We start from the raw sequence: 20,087 nt of genomic DNA on the forward strand, positions 1-20,087 counted from the left end.
ATTTCAAAATGCAACCTTCTTGTCACTCCTATATTTCAAAATCACTCTTTTCTATCAAAAGAACGACCACAACGTAAAAATAACCATTCACAGTATTAACTCCAGTTAATCACAATAAATAAACAAATAATTCAGTCAAAACCATGTCAAAATAAATGTTCAATTTAATACGTCCATCACTAACAATAAGTACTAAATTCACGTGGAATAACGTAATCATCGAATATTGATACTCTGCGATGTCAGTATGCATAAATTATTCGGAATTTCTTGGTTGAATGCTTCGTGATTAATAGTTTCATCTATAAAATAGTTGATTTTACGATGAGAGTGTAATACCGATTTCAAAGTGGAACATTTTATTGGACAAATGATTTCTATTCTGAAACGTTAGCCATTAATCCTCTTAATCGCTCTACATATGAAGTACAATTATAGAAACTTTAATACCTATTTTACTTTGGGAAATATCTTGAATAATCAATCATATTCAGATCAAGCTTTAATGTGATTAAAAATCAATTGGAGGCTGAAAACATTTATTTTAAATTTGTTGGGGTTGAAAATTGCTTGAGTGTTCAAATCTTTTAGTATCTGCAAGGTTTCTTATTTATTTTGTTCACTTGTAATATTATCACTATTATTATAATATATTATTATTGCTATTATTAATATTATCATCTTCACCATCATTATTATTACTGGCACCTATATTCAAATAGATATATATGCATAAATGTATTAAATATGTCTTCATGAATTAAAGTTGCAAATTCTTCCTATTAAGCACCTTTGGTTACTTAAAGCAACCAAAATTGTTTTAAATGATAGTCTAAAATGCAAAGATAAAAACAGAAGATGTAATACAGATCAATATTATTTTTTAAAATTTGAGGTCAGTAAATATTGATTGTCACAAGGACAAAATTAATGGAACACTCTGTATATTCTCTTGACGTATTCCCATGGTTATAATTTCTGAAAGAAAAATGGGGAATTTAAACGTAAGGCTACCGAGAAAATGGGATACGAGACCTTTGGAGATATTCGATCGATTCAATATCCTGCGGATAATTCACATATCTCACAGAAAATATGACGGTTCCCGCTTCGATATCTCTCCCACTGTCCTCTCCCTGGTGAAATTACGGTTAAATATTCGCGGCATAACGTGCTGTATGCAGCCCGCGTTCCGAAATAGTCGCCGTTTCGCGATTTCGATCATTTTGCCGAACATAAATTCACCTATCGATACGTTCGTACCTTGTTTAACAAGGACACGCCTCCATATTTCTTTTTTTCATTTCGCTAATAAAGAATCATGCTGAAGATTCTACAGAATTTTTCGGTGTGATCTCAAAAATATATATTTCAAAAGATATAATACATTTATAGAAATATGTATATGTTCGTTTGGATGAATAGAACAAATGAGTTTTAGAAAAAATTTTTATATTTTCACGTTAGAGAAAATTATTTTTATATCATTTACTATGGTGAGGGAAATTTTGATGAACAGAGAGTCGCAGGATCAAATCTCTTCACACAAGTATATTTTTTTTGTGGTGTTTTTGTTATTATATAAATGACTGTTCGTTTTATAATCATTTTGTAGAAGTTTATAAATATTTATTCAGATGTATGAATAAAAAGGAACATAAAGTAAACTAGTGATGTATTTAAGTGATGTATGAATAAGGAGGCACATAAAATAAAGTAGTGATGTATTTAAGTGCATTTAAACAAGACAAATTAATTTTCTAAATATATTAAAAGTATATTAATACTAGTATAAAATAATGCAAATTAGTAATAGATTAATACAAATATATTAACATAAAGTGCAAGCATCATGAAAATATATAAGTAATAATGAAAAATAAATAATAATTAAAATAAGCACAAGTCTTCTACAAAGTCGAAATAAATAATAATTAAAATACATACTAATCTATTAGTAAACTCAAGATAAATAATAATTAAAATAAATACAAGTCTACTACAAACTCAAAATAAATAATAATTAAAATAAATACTGGTCAACTACAAACTAAAAATAAATAATAATTAAAATAAATACTGGTCAACTACAAACTAAAAATAAATAATAATTAAAATAAATACTGGTCAACTACAAACTAAAAATAAATAATAATTAAAATAAATACAGGTCAACTAAAAACTAAAAATAAATAATAATTAAAATAAATGAAACTAGTCAACTACAAAGTCTATACCACCCCGATCAACAGAAAAAAAATAGCAAAGCAGAAAGTAAAACTAAAGAAATGGGAAGAGGAACGTTAACCGGAGACGTGCCAATATTTCCATGTCCGCCAATAAAGTTTCGGCGAAGCGAAGAAAGTGTATCGGACAACGTTACTCGTCTCTCGCGACTCTCGCAATCAGATTTTCTTATTTAAAGTTCAGCAAGCCGCGTGTCTCGGTCGCGATAACGTTGTCACGTCGAAGTTTTGCGCGTGCCTCACGTTACGTTATCGTGTCTCGATGCCAGTTATAAAGCCACGCCGCGTTTCATTAAAACTTACCTGGTCCCGTGCCACCTGTACTTTTCTGCGAAGAAGCCAGTTCGACGAAGTCGGGAACTGAAACTGTGAAAAGAAATGACATTTTAGTCTCTGAATGTAGAACTGCCATCTGCAGGGGTTACACAATAGAATGATTTTATAATTAATGATTTGTGAATTGAGGTGGTTAGAGATTAATACATATTATGTTTGAAAGATACAATAATTTAATAAATATGTTGGGGATAATATTATTTTCGTGTTATAAATCGACAAATATGTTGTAGGCTTGAATAATATTATAAAATCATAAAAATGTTATAAACTTGAATAATATTATAAAATCATAAATATGTTATAAACTTGAATAATATTATAAAATCATGAATATGTTATAAACTTGAATAATATTATAAAATCATAAATATGTTATAAACTTGAATAATAATATAAAATCATGAATATGTAATAAACTTGAATAATACTATAAAATCATAAAAATGTTATAAACTTGAATAGTATTTCAAAATCATAAATATGTGATGCACTTGAATATCTTATCATTCCTATAAAAATTTTGATGAGACGAATAAATATGGTATACATCGGTATGCTGTTATAAATTTGATTAACGTCACGTATTTATAAACTTCTATTATATTTTCATGAACACGTCATTCATTTTTCCACGTCTCTTAACCTGAATAATTTTGTAAATATTACGAAAACAAATTTTAACGCGAACAACATTTTAATATGAATAACCATATTACAGCATTTTTAAATTACTAAAAGAAAGAATGAAAAATCAACTACTGACAAAGGTTCATAGGTTAAAAATTTACCCAAATAAAAATAAAAAAAATTTGCTAATAAAAATGATAATTTTTATGATAAAAAATAAAATATAGTAGTATGGAAATTTAATACGAATTTAACGATAAAGATGACTCATGACCACTTAACCCAATTAAGTTCCCGAAAGGGCGGCGCGTTAATCAATCGATTATGCCTACGATTCGAGAAACGAGGGAAACTCGGGAATCGTGCCAACCGATGCCCCTAATTTACGGACGCTCGGTGGCGCGTTAATTCGTCGGATGTGAAGAGAACAACGCAAGCCGAAGAAAACAAAAACATAATTACGAGAAGAGCCGTCCTATTAATTATCAGACGATAACGGGTGTCACTAGCTGCTAAGCGAGCCCTGTTTTAATTCACTCACCAGCAGCTGCTTAATTAGCAGCTAGATCAACCGGAAACTTCCACGACAAATTACCGTTTCTTAAGGACAGAATCATGGCGTGTCGACGAAAACTGAGAAATGATATTTATTTTGAAATTATGAAATTTTTGTCATTAATTATTTTGGTGAGGATGTTTTTATTAAAAACGGGGGATGGATTAATAATTGTGTTATGGAAATAGGAAGTGGCGGAAAATGGCGATATAGGAAGAGGAATTTGGAATTTGGATTTCTACAGATGTTTAAGGTTCCAAATTTTTATTCGGAGGTACTCAAATTTTCTGAATTTCCAAATTTTCAAAATTTCCAAATTTCCAAATTCCAAAATTGCCAAATTCCAAATTTTCCAAATTCCAAAATTGCCAAATTCCAAATTTTCCAAATTCCAAATTTTCCAAATTCCAAATTTTCCAAATTCCAAATTTTCCAAATTCCAAAATTTTCCAATTCCAAAATGTCCCAATTCCAAAATTTTCCAATTCCAAAATTTCCAAATTCCAAATTTTCCAAATTCCAAAATTTCCAAATACCAAATTTTCCAAATTCCAAAATTTTCCAATTCCAAAATGTCCCAATTCCAAAATTTCCCAATTCCAAAATTTTCCAATTCCAAAATGTCCCAATTCCAAAATTTTTCAATTCCAAAATTTCCAAATTCCAAATTTTCCACATTCCAAAATTTCCAAATTCCAAATTTTCCAAATTCCAAAATTTTTCAATTCCAAAATTTCCCAATTCCAAAATTTCCCAATTCCAAAATTTCCCAATTCCAAAATTTCCCAATTCTAAAATTTTCCAATTCCAAAATTTCCCAATTCCAAAATTTCCCAATTCCAAAATTTCCCTATTCCAAATTTTTCCAATTCCAAAATTTCCAAATTCCAAAATTTCCCAATTCCAAAATTTCCCAATTCCAAAATTTCCCAATTCCAAAATTTTCCAATTCCACAATTTCCAAATTCCAAAATTTCAATATTTGCAAATTCCAGAATCCCCAAATTTCAAAATTCTAAAACTCCAAAATTTCCCGAATTTCCCAAATTTCCCAAATTCCCCAAATTTCTCAAGTTTCCCAAATTCCCTAAATTTCCTTAATTCCCTAAATTCCCCAAAATCCCTAAATTCCCTAAATTCTCTAAATTCCAAAATTCCATAACTGAAAAAATATCACCTTAAAACAATAACGTTTATATTTCTCGAAATCCCCGATCGGAATCTCGCGGAGCTAATCGCGAAGAAACGTTCAACCACCGAATCACCCCTTTTACGATAATTGTTATACCGCCGGGCGGCGGAGAACGCATTGGAAATTATTTCACGTTTTATTCGATCGTAGCCGCGTCTGAATTATCATCCTCGAAATACGATTATAGTTCCGGGTCGTCGATGTTGCGGAATTTTTATGAGATCCGTGGAGTACACTAGGGACATTGCTGCCTCGAATCGAACTCGATTTTAACGTCGTTCGATTTGCATTCGATGCGCGACAGTTTCGCGTTTTCGACAATTGCAATCGACGCTACAAACTTGATACGTTGAATCCGAAAGAGTCTTTCTATATTTTGTGTCCTGCTTTTTTTTGTTTATTTACACTTGGTATATTGGTCATCTCAAAAAGTTAGATACACTTGGAAGATTAGTCTTCTCAGAAAATTAGATGCACTGAAATTATTAAAAAATGAAAATGATGTGTCTGTAATGATTTTTTATAAATTGAACGAAGAATGTTAGTGTTGTGAACGGTTGACAATGTTGATACTACAAAAAAAGTATTAATTGGCTGGATTTTGGGTTGGACACACGTGATAGCATTGTTTCGGGAAGAATTGATTGTACTGCCTTGCAAATGGTTTTCATTTGTAACGCGAGAGTTGCGGGATGAAAACTGATGAGGGAATTAGGACGTTTTGTGTAACATATTGACGCTGGATAAATCGAGCGGTTGCGTCATTTAGAAGTGCAAAATTGTGATGCGTGTTTGAGTATGTTAATAATTTGCTGTTTTATGCGGCGGAAACTGAAAAAATTTTTTCTTGAATTTTTAAACGAAGCAAAATTAAAATTTGGCGCTGTGAATGTAGGAATATGACTTCAGTCCAAAATTCAGTGTAATTAACCTATTTGTCAAACAGTTTGACACTTGCAAAAATTCCAAGAGGGTTAAGCTATGAACAATTATAAATTAACAGCAACATAAATGAAGTCAGTACAGTTCACCTATATTGAGATCAATGAAACTTACATTGAATGTAACGTTAATTGCAGCAGGGTTAAATTATTCGCAATTACAAATTGAAAGCAACATGAATTAAACATTCACTGTTCACACATGCTGAGATCAATAAAACTTTCTTACATTGAATGAAACATTAATTGCAACAGAGTTAAATTATATACAGTTATAAATCGACAGAAACATAAATTAAACATCTGGTTCTATGTACACCGTGATCAATAACTTGCGATGAAAATAACTTATGTTAAAATAAAGGAGTAAGTATCAAAATTGAAAGTTGAGGACTCTTGAAAGTACCAATCTCATTAAACACTCGCCTCCTTAACGCGACCATAATTTCAGAACGAACACCAATCAGGCATTAGGTTCGTTTAGTGCCACTCGAATGCGCTCGATTGTCCTCGTTCGAGGATCGAACCGCCTCGTTTCCGGTTGAGTATTCAACGAATTAACGTTCCCCCGCGATAAACGTTCTTGTCCCGGAAACGGAAGGAATCTGGAAAGAAATATTTGTGGCGTTCCAATAATTCGTCTTGGCGAGACCCACCTGTATCCCATCGTTCTCTTTCGGGAACTTCTCTCGGAGAAAGTTGAACGCGATAGTCGGACGAACGACGTATCGCCTCGAGGGACTTGTTTCTTACCCTTCGTTCGTCTGCGTCCGGCAAAATCTTTCTCTTCGCCTGCGATATCGAAGTCGATCGAATCGATTCTCGTGTTCTGACAACGAAACGTACGCGGTGTCGTTAACGCTTAGAAAGTGGGACGCGTTTAGGAATTGGGGACTTGAGGAGTTGGAGAATTGAAGAATTGAAGAATTGAAGAATTGAAGAATTGAAAACTTGAAAAATTGAACACTTGAAAAATAGCAAACTTGAAAAATTGAACACTTGAAAAATTGAAAACTTGAAAAATTGCAAACTTGAAAAATTGCAAACTTGAAAAATTGAACACTTGAAAAATTGCGAACTAGAAAAATTGGAAACTAGAAAAATTGAAAATTTGAAAAATTGGGAACTTGAATAATTGGAAACTTGAAAAATTGGAACCTTCAAATATTGAAAATTTGAAAGATTGGAAACATGAAAAATTGCAAACTTGAAAAATTGAACACTTGAAAAATTGCGAACTTGAAAAATTGAAAACTTGAAAAATTGAACACTTGAAAAATAGCAAACTTGAAAAACTGCAAACTTGAAAAATTGAACACTTGAAAAATTTCAAACTTGAAAAATTAAAAATGCAAAACTGGAAAAACTTGAAAACTTATAAAATTGATACTTAACTCCCCAATTGTGTTAATATTTTCAAGAATTCCTCGTTCCCAATAATTCAAGACGAACATTTCATAGATTTTTCATCGACAAAAATGTATCGACGCATCCAAATTTTCCACTCGAGCTGCAAACACACGAATTCTACGCTTGGAAATTAGCCGATCGCTTCTCAAGGGATTATCGGCTCACGACGACATCGACCCCCATAGCGACGCGGGAGCACGTCGCTGATTTATTTACGCTCAAATATCGCCGTCATAATTACGCTCGTTAATTATTCGGCTAAATTGAACATAGTTAAACGATCGTGTGTAAATGAAACGCGTCCATTCGTACCGAACTGAATTTGTAATTAAATTTTTCGTTCCACCCCCTCCTTCGCAGCGTCGGAAGCGTATTAATTAGCACCCATGCCGGCGATTATCACTCAAACAATCAGGCTACTTGAAACGTTTTTGTGATTTCAATCCCGCGTTTTAATAACACTACCCTCTGATTATTTTTAACGATGTCATACATCGAATTTTACTTATCGTATATAGTGTGGCTTGTAGTATATTGTATATCATATATCATATATTTTATTTGGTGTCACGTATCATGTATCATATGGTATATATTGTATATTGTATATTAGTTATCATATGTCGTATGTCACTTATGAATCATATATTGTGTATGGTATATCATATAGTTTATATTATACATATATCTTGTATCACATATTATATGTCACATATGATACATCATGTGTTATATGTAATATATCGTATGTCACATATCGAGTATCACATATTATGTATTATTAATCGTATGACACATAACATACGTTACGTACCATATATCATGTAGTGTATATCATATATCATATGTCATATCGTACATCACATATCACATGTCACATACTATATGTCACGTAGTTTATATCATATATTACATATCATATGTCACATATTATATGTCACATATCATATATCACATATCATATGTCACATATTATATGTCACATATCATATATCACATATCATATGTCACATATTATATGTCACATATCATATATCACATATCATATGTCACATATTATATGTCACATATCATATATCACATCATATGTCACATATCATATGTCACATATCATATATCATATATCATATGTTACATCATATATAACATATCATATTTCACATACCATATGTTACATAGCTTATATCATGCATCATATGTCATATCATATATCACACATCATATGTCATGTAATATAATATTCTACCATTCTACATAAAATCTAAAAAAAAATTGTACCGCAATATTTACATAACAAAAATCTGATTTGGCGAAGTATGTAAATAGGTCAGAACAAGATCAGGCAGAAATGAAAGGAAGAAATAAATTGATACGGTGAGCCTTCGAGCGAAACAGATTTTTCGTTTCTTTTCGCCAGCTGGTTTCTTTATCTTACGCGAAAGCTCGAAAGTCAGCGTTTACCCTCGAAACGTTGCTCGAAAATGAATGTTTGAAGAAGTCGAATGAATTTCGCCCTATGAAACAGCATTTTGAGCAGCAATTTCATCCTTTCTTGCGTTACGGCCGGGTTGGGGAAAGTTCAACCCTCCCCAATTGAACGCGCGGAATCTTCTTTTCCACCTCTTTCGAATCATCCTGTAATTGGCTTTATTAACCAAGGATCCTGGTCTCTGGCGACCGTATCCAATTTCAATTATCGTTTTAACGTTACGAGGCCATGCCGAGTCTCGAGTTTGATGCAATTTTAAAACGTTCTTACGCCGGAGAGCCCTGATTGAGAACGGTCGACTCAGCGAGGATCCCGTTTGAAGATCGAAATAGAAGCAAATAACAAGGGGCCTCGAATGTAATCGAGATTAAAGCAGATTTTTATGCTCGACGTTAATACCGCGGATAAAAGAGGATTTTCTCTTTTAATTGAATACCTTGGCATTGGGAGAAAAATCGAACGGCGAACATTGTCAGTGAATAATAAAACAGATATAAAATATTCATCGGTGCGAATCACCAGCTTTAAATATCGTACTGTACTCATTATTATTTTTCATTAATTCCGGGAAATGTTTTCAGAGATTTAAAAATTCGTTTCGTTCAATTTTCTGTATGTCCTTTTAAAGTATATTTTGTTAACTTTGGAATTTAATAGAATATTGTCTTCTTAATTATTTCAAATACATTTTAGATACATTTTAGTGCATAAACATTCGTTTAATTAGTGAAAGATTTCAACTGAAATCACAAAGCTCTAATTAAGTTAATTGCACATGAACGTAAGGGGAGATCATTTTCCACGTTAGACTTGAAGAAAAGGAATCCGTGAATGACCCAGATAACTCAGCCGGAAAATAAAAAGACATGAAAGAGTGGAAAATGAGAGATCGGATCCCATTTCGACAATCGGTCTATTATTTGCTTGGAACCTCATCTTACAAATGTAGCTAAATAAATTTTAAACGAGAACCAATATACTGTTACCCACATTGGGCTTAAGCAAATTTAATTTGGTTAATATAGGATTTTACGTTTCATACGAGAATTACTTTTTGAATTAAAATTTTCATGCGCACACATTCGCTCTTGGCATTCGTGAAATTTTAGATTCATCAAACTCTGTCGACTTTCTTCTATTTTGCGTATCGATTTATGGATTTTATAATAGAATATAAGGCTTGGTGATATAAAGGTATTGCGAAATGACACTTATGGCAGATATATGGTTCTCAAATTTATAGTTTTGGGAGAATGGCTAGATAAATGTTTATTTATTATTTTTCATTCTGATACGTCGAATTCGTTCATATGTTCATATGTATATTGCTACGTACACATATGAGCAGTGGTCTGTTGGATTCATATATGAGTGTACATGTTGTGCTGCATATGGAATATTATTATACATATATGATTGGGTGCACATATGAGTAGTTACATATTGTATATTCACCTGTTAGCACCTACATATATGATTATGTATACACATATATGAATATATACATGTTTCATGTTCACACATTATTATGTACACATATGTACACATATGAATACACATATGAGTAGGTACATATTGTACATTCACCTGTTAGCACCTACAGATATGATTATATATAGAAACATGTGAATATCTACATGTTGCTTATTCACGTGTTACTATGTACAACATATGTACACATGTGAATACACATATGAGCAGGTACATATTGTACATTCACCTGTTAGCACCTACAGATATGATTATATATAGAAACATATGAATATCTACATGTTGCTCATTCACGTGTTACTATGTACACATATGTACACATATGAATACATATATGAGCAGTTACATATTGTACATTCACCTGCTAGCACCAACACATATGATTATGTATACACATATATGAATAGCTACAGTTTGCATGTTCACGTGTTACTATCTACACATATGTATACATATGATTACACATATGAGTAATCATATGTATAAAAGTATAAAAATATAGACACATATGAGTATATGTTTGTGAATATATACCGACATGAGAATACATATGAATACGCATATGAATATTCATAAATACATATACACATATGGACACATATGAGTTTGTGGATATGTATAAACATTAATACATACACATATTTAATTTCACTGGTACGTTTTAATCAAAACAAATTTTCCGTTACAAACCCCATTACAATTCCACAAAAACAGTAAAATATCAGTTGCATCGTTGCACTTCATTATCCAGCAGAAATTTATTACCTACACTTCCGCAATGTACAAAAATGTTCATGTACCCAGCAAAAAAGCGAGGTCACTTTGAAAGTACACGATTCCGGAAGCCTATTCTTACGATTCCCCGATCCTATTTCCCCGATAATACATCGAATCCAGGAAGCAAGCAGATTCTGGCTCGTAAATCTTGCGTTTCTGTTCGAAAGCCCCGGTGTGGCGCATATGTATTTCTCTTATTGGCCAGCGAAGCTGACCGAGCACATCGACGATATAAAAGTCCGATTGAGCGATAAGCAGCCAACGAACCATGGACCGTGGTGTATGCTGACTTATTCGATCGAAATTGCGAGATAAATCTCGGGAACGTCCGTTAATTCGCTGGTAATCACGCTGCATGGAACGTTCTATGGGACATTTTCTTTCATCGTTCCTCATTTTTCTCCACGATATCCCCCTCCCCTCCGCGCGAAATTCTTGTCCCCTCGTCTTCGGCATTCCTCGCGCCTCTCGAATTTACGTCGGTTCATTAATACGTGTCCCCTCTTGTTATATATCCTGTGCATGCACGAAGGTGGCGCACGTTAAAGGAGAAATAATGGGAAATTATCTTTGAACCGGGTCAACGGCCTCTGCTACGTATATCGCATAAAAGTTAATTAACGCATTAGCGCCGTGCTCCGATGATTCAACCGGATTACGAGAAGTCGTTCGAGTGGCTATTTTCTAGTTTGATAATGGACCCACTCTTTGTCTTCCTGCGAAAATCGATCAAACGGAATTTCATATAGTAACAGGTTATTGGATGGTTTATCGATCAGGGAATTACGTTTCGGGTTCAGTATTCTTCAAGTGTCAACGGTTTATCGTGCGTTCGATAATTCTAGATGACAATGCGGATGATTAATGCACTGGATAATTTTCGTGACAGCTGCAGATTCTCGAGAATATTCAAATTTCCCGAATAAATTTGAATTCTACGTAAATTAAGGTCGTCGTTCTTTTTAGATTATTTCAAAATTCACTCATCAATTTCTACGAGTTTGTATATCTAACTCCCTTATTTTTACCCCGGATTCATAAATTTAACACTTCAAAAATTTCCAACTTCATAAATTCACAAATTTACACCCCTGAGTCTTCAAAACCGTAAATTCATTAAATCTCAAATTCCATCACCAGAGATTCATAAATTCCATTTTTCAGCTCCATAAATTCAAGAATAAAATCGCCAAAATCTTCAAATGTCCATGTCTGCGCTTCCAAAATCTCGACGATCAAAAAATCCGATTCTATGAAAAAAAAGTGCAGTTGACTCGAGGGTTCCTCTCCTCTCATCGGACTTTAATCGTTTGACTCCTTTGTAAGCAGTTCGTTCCCAGGATCGTGACGCGTTCCTCTTTAGTCGATTGATTTCTGGTAGATTTTCAACGGCCGAGAAAAGAGGGCCGTTCAAAAAAGTAGGTCAGATTTTCGCGGCGGTGGTGAAGTTAAAAAGTTCCCTCCTCTTGTTCCCTCTGGTCCCTGTGTTAGCTCCTTTCTTTCTGACGGCTTAGTCAGCCTTCTGGCGGTTTATTTCCGTGGAATCGGCTTTTGTAGCTTTCGACGATGTGGGACACCGGCGAAAATGGGACAGGAAATGCGGTTAAGGCTTCTTCCAGAGGCACTGCGGGCACTTGGTGTCTTCCTCCAGCGACGCCTATCCTTTCATCTTTCTTCGTATTGTGAAACAGATACCTGTTTCCAGGATTAAATCGACCGTCTTGACAACTTTCCCTCTTCTCATATTCATTTCATCGATTTTGATCGAGGTTCACAAAATTCAAGTTCGACAAGTCAGACAAGTTAAATCAGTTTTATGTATATTCATTGTTAAACACATCATCATGTGCATATGAAGCTCAGTACGATGTTATATTTAGCAGTAACTTATATTATAATTAGCAAGACGAATTTTAAAAAATAGTTCAGGTTAGATAACTTCGTATGTGCAATATATTTATTCGTACTGTGTATCCTACCTTCACAATTTCATATATTTTATTGTTCGTGCATCAATTATTTCAATGTGCCCCTATTCTGCTTCTGTAGAATTTTCATGAAAAGAAATGGTATATAGGAGCTTCTTTAGAACGCATTGTAGAACCGATATCTCCTGCAGAATAAAAGTTCCACAAGTTTCTCTGGAACGTTTAAAAGTTGCTTTGTTAAATCAATAACGCTAGAAAACGAAGAGCTAAAGTCATTCAACGTCTTCGTATGTGATAATTCTTCAGAAGTTGCTTATCATTGAAGGGACAAGGTTCCTATAACAAGTGTTCTCGTTATCGGAGACACGATTCGAAAGTTGACTGACTGGCTGGACGAGCTTTTCGATTAATCGTCACCGCAAACGAGAAACACGAGCAACGTGTTTGAAAGGGTATGGGTCGGAGGCAACGACACGGAAGAGAGAAACTGCCATGGCCTTTTGTAAATGTACGAGGTGTAACAACTACGGGCGAACGGACGAAAACGGAATTGATAGCGACGCAACGGCGAGGAAGGGAAAAAAGAAGAAGGAAACGAGATACACACCGGAGAAAAGATACTTTTCGACGCGGTCGTCAGGAAATCCTGGAAATGCTGGGCTGTGACACAGAGCCAAGAAACAGAGGTGAACAATGCGCGGGAATCTGGCGAGAAACGATCTCGAACGGAGCGGAAAGTTCGTTGCGACGCGTTGCAACAATGATGAAGAAAAGGTCGCAATTACGATGATGAATATAGAAGGAAAGTGTGACGCAAAGAGAAACGGTTGATAAATTGAAATGGGCTTTCTTTCACGATTATGTTTAGTAATCTTAACTTTACGGACTATCTAGTTAAATTTAAACTAAATTAAATAAGGTTCAACAGGTTGCACATTTAATTATTTTGGCCGACGCATTTACTCGAATTAATACACTTTAGCTTGGAGTTTAAGTCCAATGCACAGTCAATTGATACCAAATTGACATGATATTTTAACTTCCTTTGTCTGTTTTAATATTATGATTGAATAGTTCCAACTGACAAGTAAATAAGCCAAGGGGGTATACAATTAGTGTAGGTCCTTAAAATGAGGGGTAGCTGACGTGATTTTGAATAAAATTTCCTTTGCATAAATGGGATTTGAAGCTTCGTCTTTGAATTATTAAGAAAAAACGCGGATCAATTAGAGCGTGAGGATTCTGCGCATGCGCGAGAGCGACAGTTCGAGCCAAGCGCCTGAGCGCGCTACACTAATTGTGAAACAGCCTGTATAATCCTAATGCAAGCGATGAAAAATATATATATACATACAAATCCTCATTTGAAGATCCCAGTAACAAGCTAAAATCACAATAAAATAATAAATGTGTCCAAAAATTACAATAAAATAATAAATAATCATAACATACCACATTGCATAGAAACAGAAAATGCTACATGCACAAAGAAATATGTGACGTTGATTTCAGTAAGAGAGAAGCATAAAGAGAAAAGAGCAGACGATATTTTGCATCAGAATTCACGAACGGGCTTCGAGATTACTCTCGCAGGAAGAACGATATATCCCGGAAAGTTGTGACATTATCCGTGCGAGGATTCACTTGACTATATGCGGCCGGATGCGATAAGAATCAACGAGCATTCGGAACGGTTGATAGTGTTCACAGGACGACGCCATTGTTTCGAGGCGCGAGTCTAGACCGCGGTTATCTGTGCAATTGTTCTCGATATTCATTAAAACATTCGCGAGAACCTTTAGCCCGGGAATCAGTCAACCGAGCGAAATGCTGTGTGTCTGTCATGCACTTTCGCGATCCCCTGTTCTGGTCTCCCTTTTCAAAGGGCGATTTAATTACACGCTTTTCTGCGCGATACGAGCACGGTTGCTGGTCGAAAAATTTGAGACACGCGGAAATGAAGGGAATCGTAACACGATTATTCGGATATTTTATGGACTTATTGGCTTTTATTATATTATATTGGTTTTTCTTCTCTGTTTTATTTTATATCGTTTAGAGCATTTATGAGGATCATGTGAATTAATTTACTTGACGTTGCAAATACAGAAACTTAGTGATTAGACAATTGGAGAATTTGGTAATTTGAAACATTAGAAATTTGGGAATTTAAAAATGTAGGAAGATAGAAGTTTAGTATCTTGCAAATTTCAACCCCAAAAAATTTGTGAACCTAAAAAATGTAATAACCTAGAAATTTGTAAATTTTATATATTTTGTAATCTGTAAATTCAGAAAGACAGAAAATTGACTACACAGAAACGTGCAAATTTAAAAAAAATTCCGTATTATAAAACAAGCAAGATTTCGGTATGCACTGTCGATGAAATCTGTGATCTTTTTCTGAAAGAGCTTGAGTCAAAAAACCGCACAATTTCTCGGTGTTCCCTGACCGGAGAGCAGTCGCATGAAACGAAGAGCTCGAAGCAAACTTGTTTCGCCGGTGAAATTGCAAATTAACCCTTTTTCCCCGCGGAGAGAGTTACTCCACGTAGAGTAAGTTCCCTTTTTACTCGTTCGTTACTAGCGTACCGTTTCAATGTGGGCGGCGAAAGAAAAACGAAAATCCGGAAAACCGGACCGACGATACAGATACAGAACGGTGTCAGTGTTAACTTAAGACAAATTGAAAGCTCGAGGGGCCACCTAGCCCCCAATTTGTCTTCCTGCTCGTTTCGGTGCCCTCGAGTTTACCCTGGAGGATGGCTAAGGTATCATTGGTCGATCGTTTCACCGCAAACCGAACTTTTGCCGTACATCATGAAGCCTGGTCTAATGGAAACAACGGCTTCAGCATTTTTCCAAATGAGGATTACACTTTTATTTTTATTTTATCGATTTCACTGAGGTGCAATTCGACGAACTTCGATGTAGAAATAGGCAATGTAACTCGTCGCTATATCACACACGGTACTTGTGATGCACGTCATATGTGTATACATGTTATACATGTGTGTTGTGGTTATATTAATATACAATGACGTAACGTGTTGTACAATATGTGAAGACATAACATGAAACGTAAAATAATAAACATTTTTCAAACTATGTAGTCATAGGGGTATATTGCTTTGCACCTATGAAACTACATATACAATCGTACGACTGCATATACGCATTCGTCTTAAATAAGCAAGCAATAAAAACAACACGTAATTTAATTATCTGTGATGTAGCGTTAACAACATTTCCTCCACCCTATAACACATTTCATATTTAATAAAATTTTACAAAAAAAATAAACGGGGAGCAGATTCAGCAATAACACAGTAGTAATTACTTCCAAATTAATCGTTTCATCACAAGTTCACTTGAGCATCGCTCCACCAAACAATATAATACATTTGATCAGTAGTCGATTACCACTCGAGCCTGCATAAAAATCCAGCAGAATTGTTCTATTTACCAGTGTCTGTACTTCGGTCCGTAAACGTTCGATCGAGTTATTTATTAAAACAACGCCCCATCTGAACATATATCGGTACAGGAAAAAAGTGCACCGTTCAGAAACAAGAGGCAGCGCGGAACGTTTAAATAAATACGCGGAACAAGGAGACCGTGGTGTTTCTCGAAACAAAATGTTTCCATCAAACTACTCGTTGAAAGCTCGATATTTCCGCGAAAATTCGATGTTCCGTTTTCGAACGTGTTTGAAAGAGCGCACAATATCGTTCGACGGATGGATCGATACCGGAGCAATCGTGGTTAATCGACGACGTGCAACGAAATCAATTCATCAAAGACAAACTATGTGACTATACAACAAAACCATAGAACTTCATAACTATAAGACTGTGCAGTTGATTGTGCAACTATACAGGTTTACAGATTTGAACATATGGAAGTGAGTATATTAATACATAACTGTAGGACTATATGACTATATGACTATGTAAGTACATGACTATTTGATTATATTACTATATGGCTGTCATGGCTATATGACTATCATGACTGTATGACTATATGACTATATGACTATATGACTATATGACTATATGATTATATGACTATATGACTATATGACTATCATGACTATATGACTATTATGACTATATGACTATCATGACTGTATGACTATATGACTATATCACTATATGACTATATGATTATATGACTATATGACTATATGACTATCGTGACTATGTGACTATCATGACTGTTTGATTATATAACTATCATGACTATATGACTATCATTACTATATGACTATGTAACTATCGTGACTATGTGACTATCACGATTATCATAACTATATGACTATACAACCATACAACTATAAAACAATACCACTGTAAAACTATGCAACTGTGCACGACTACAATTACAAAGTTATGTGACTATACAACTAAACTATTAAAAAACTATACAATTATAGAATTATATAACTGTGCTACTATGCAGCCACACAAGAATTTGACTATAAAAGTATACAGTTAAATACACGTAGAAGTACACAATCATAGTACATAAGTGTAAAGTAATAAAAGTTATTTCAATTAAAATGTAGTGCTTCGAACTTGTTTCAAAGAACAGTACAATATCGTCGATAGATCGATAGTGAAGCAATCGCTGGCAATCGAGCACACGCAACGAAATTAATCGATCAAAGACGCGTGCCATTATAACACAAAGCAAGTGGGAACGCAAGCAACCTGGTCCGAAGCACTTACGCGTTCGATCCAGGGATTGGAAATTAATCGATTAATTAGCAAGCTGTTACACGTGCTCGGCACAGCGTACAAGTAATTCGTTTCATCGTCTGTCCGCTCGGACCGTCCGCGTCGTGTTGCTCTCCCGCTGGCAATTTCACGCACAGATTGCGTTTGAATCGAATAGCGTTTTCGAAAGTGGAACACGACCGTGTCAGACATTGAACGTGAAACGGTAAAACGTTCTCTTCCGTCGAATCCAGTCGAGCCAAGTAGAGATACTCGTTTCTGCGCAGACAACCGATTAATACAAATCGATGCCTTACCGCGCAAATATTTTATCTCCGCTCTTTCTCGCTTCCGAAAGAGTTCTCGTGATTTCATGGCGCTTTGTGGCGTCAGTTCGATCTGGCTACACGAGTAAATAACTGGTTACCGCGTGAAAATGGCGATGTTTGTTATCGGACGAGTGACAGAAATTCGGGAATTTCGACGGTCTGCAGGTTTGGAAGTTTGGAAATTTAGGAACTCGAGGAGTTAGTTATTTGAGAATTGGGAAAGTTGGGGATTTGTGGGGAGGGACTGACTTTTAGAATGTGGGAATTTGCGGATTTATGATTTGAGATTTCAGGAATTTAAAGATCTAGGAATTTATGGACTTTAGGAAATTTAAAATTTGGGGAATTTGGGGAATTTGAGAATTTGGGAAATTTGGGGATTTTGGGGAATTTAGGGAATTTGTGGGATTTAGGAAATTTGGGAAATTCGGGGGATTTAGGGGATTTAGAGAATTTGGGGAAATTTAGCAAATTTTGGGATTTTGGGGAATTTGAGAATTTGGGGAATTTAGGGAATTTGTGGGATTTGGGGGATTTAGGGGATTTAGGGAATTTGGGAAATTCGGGGGATTTAGGGGATTTAGAGAATTTGGGGAAATTTAAAATTTGGGGGATTTAGGGAATTTGGAAATTGGGGGAATGCAAATTTGAGAATGTAAAAATTCAAGGATCTTAGAATTTGTGAATTCTGGAATTTCAGAACTTGTGGATTTAGGGAATTGAAAAACTGGAAATTTGCAAATGCAAATTGTAGTACTTATAAATTAAATATTACGAATTTAGTCATTCAGGAATTTGAAAATATAAAAATTTGAAATCTATTGTCTTCTCAAGTATAAAAATTAGAAAATTATGTCTCTGAATTTAGAATAATTCTAAATATAATAATTTGAAAAAAGATCATGAAAAATACTTTCGAGTGCAAAATATTCTTTTCCCTCCCTAAACACATTTCGTCGCTTACAATTCCCAAAGCAGTCAGATCAGCAACCTCTAATGCGATATCTGTCCCGTGCATATCGCGTAAAGCCTATTTAATTAGCGGTAACGCATAGCGGGCGGGGTTAATCTAAAAAATTGCATTATTAGTCGCGCGCCAGCAATTAATCAACGTTTATTTAACGCGATAAAAATACGATGTAATTTGCGAAATTGCCGGTAATCATATGAAACGGGGACAGCAATTTTATTCCGATTTGCGGGGAATCGTTGTACAAATTAATACCGCGTAATTAAACGATTCTTCGATCGATACGGTCGAACGAGTTTCCGCCGGCGACCACGAAAAACGTTCCTCGAATTAAACTCGAAAATAACGTGTCTCGCGCGTGTACCAATGTCGCGTCGTTAAAAAACCATTTAGTCTTTTAAGCAACGAAAGCTTTGACGAAGCATCCGCGCGAAATTTTCCGCCGTAAATCCGAAAAACGATGTTGCTTCCCGTTTTTTCTCTCTCGAATTTTTTTTTTTTTTATTTATTTCGGACGTAAGAGAACGAAGTGTTTCACCGGTTGACGCTGGTCCTCTCCCAGGGTGTACGAAAATGTTTGAATATTTTACGTTTCGAACGTGTCGCCGAGCCTTTGAAAGATTCTCGATTGATGGCGACCAACGTGACATTTCCAGACCTACGGAAATCTGTACAATTCATGAATTTGTTTAAGAATTTTGTGGAGAATAATTCGATTTCACGTGTCTGCAATTTTTGCCACGGATTTTTGCGAAACTTGGATTTATAGAAAATGTGATTGATTTTCTTTGGAAAATTGTAAAATATTTTTTCTTTCAAAATAGGGACTCCTCATCATTTTACTACATTTTAAAATAAATATTTTTTAATTGAATTTATAGTATTACACAAGTTATGTATAATCACAGTGAAATAGACAATGTTACTGATCAATAATAGTAATAATAACGTAATTTAAAAACGAGCAGGATAAGCCTGTATCAATTTTGTTAGTCAACTTCTAAATTTTCAATAACATTTTATTCCATAATTTTATTACATTAATAATAAATATATATAAATATATTGATT

General features: G+C 34.6%; 1 protein-coding gene and 1 long non-coding RNA gene across 8 annotated transcripts in view; one reads left to right on the top strand and one right to left on the bottom strand.

The window, feature by feature from the left end:
• The window catches only part of tei (irregular chiasm C-roughest protein teiresias), a 429,576-nt gene that overhangs the window by 391,350 nt on the left and 18,139 nt on the right, over positions 1–20,087 (top strand). The gene's annotated exons all lie outside the window — the stretch shown is intronic.
• LOC143265137 (uncharacterized) overlaps positions 1–20,087 on the bottom strand; it is a 594,179-nt gene that overhangs the window by 352,293 nt on the left and 221,799 nt on the right. For both annotated transcript variants that reach the window (XR_013039318.1, XR_013039317.1), the window contains exon 3: positions 2,550–2,612. This is a non-coding gene — a long non-coding RNA (uncharacterized LOC143265137). The remainder of the gene's footprint in view (positions 1–2,549; positions 2,613–20,087) is intronic.

This window comes from Megachile rotundata, chromosome 9, assembly GCF_050947335.1.
Source record: "Megachile rotundata isolate GNS110a chromosome 9, iyMegRotu1, whole genome shotgun sequence".
Taxonomy (NCBI): Eukaryota; Metazoa; Arthropoda; class Insecta; order Hymenoptera; family Megachilidae; genus Megachile; species Megachile rotundata.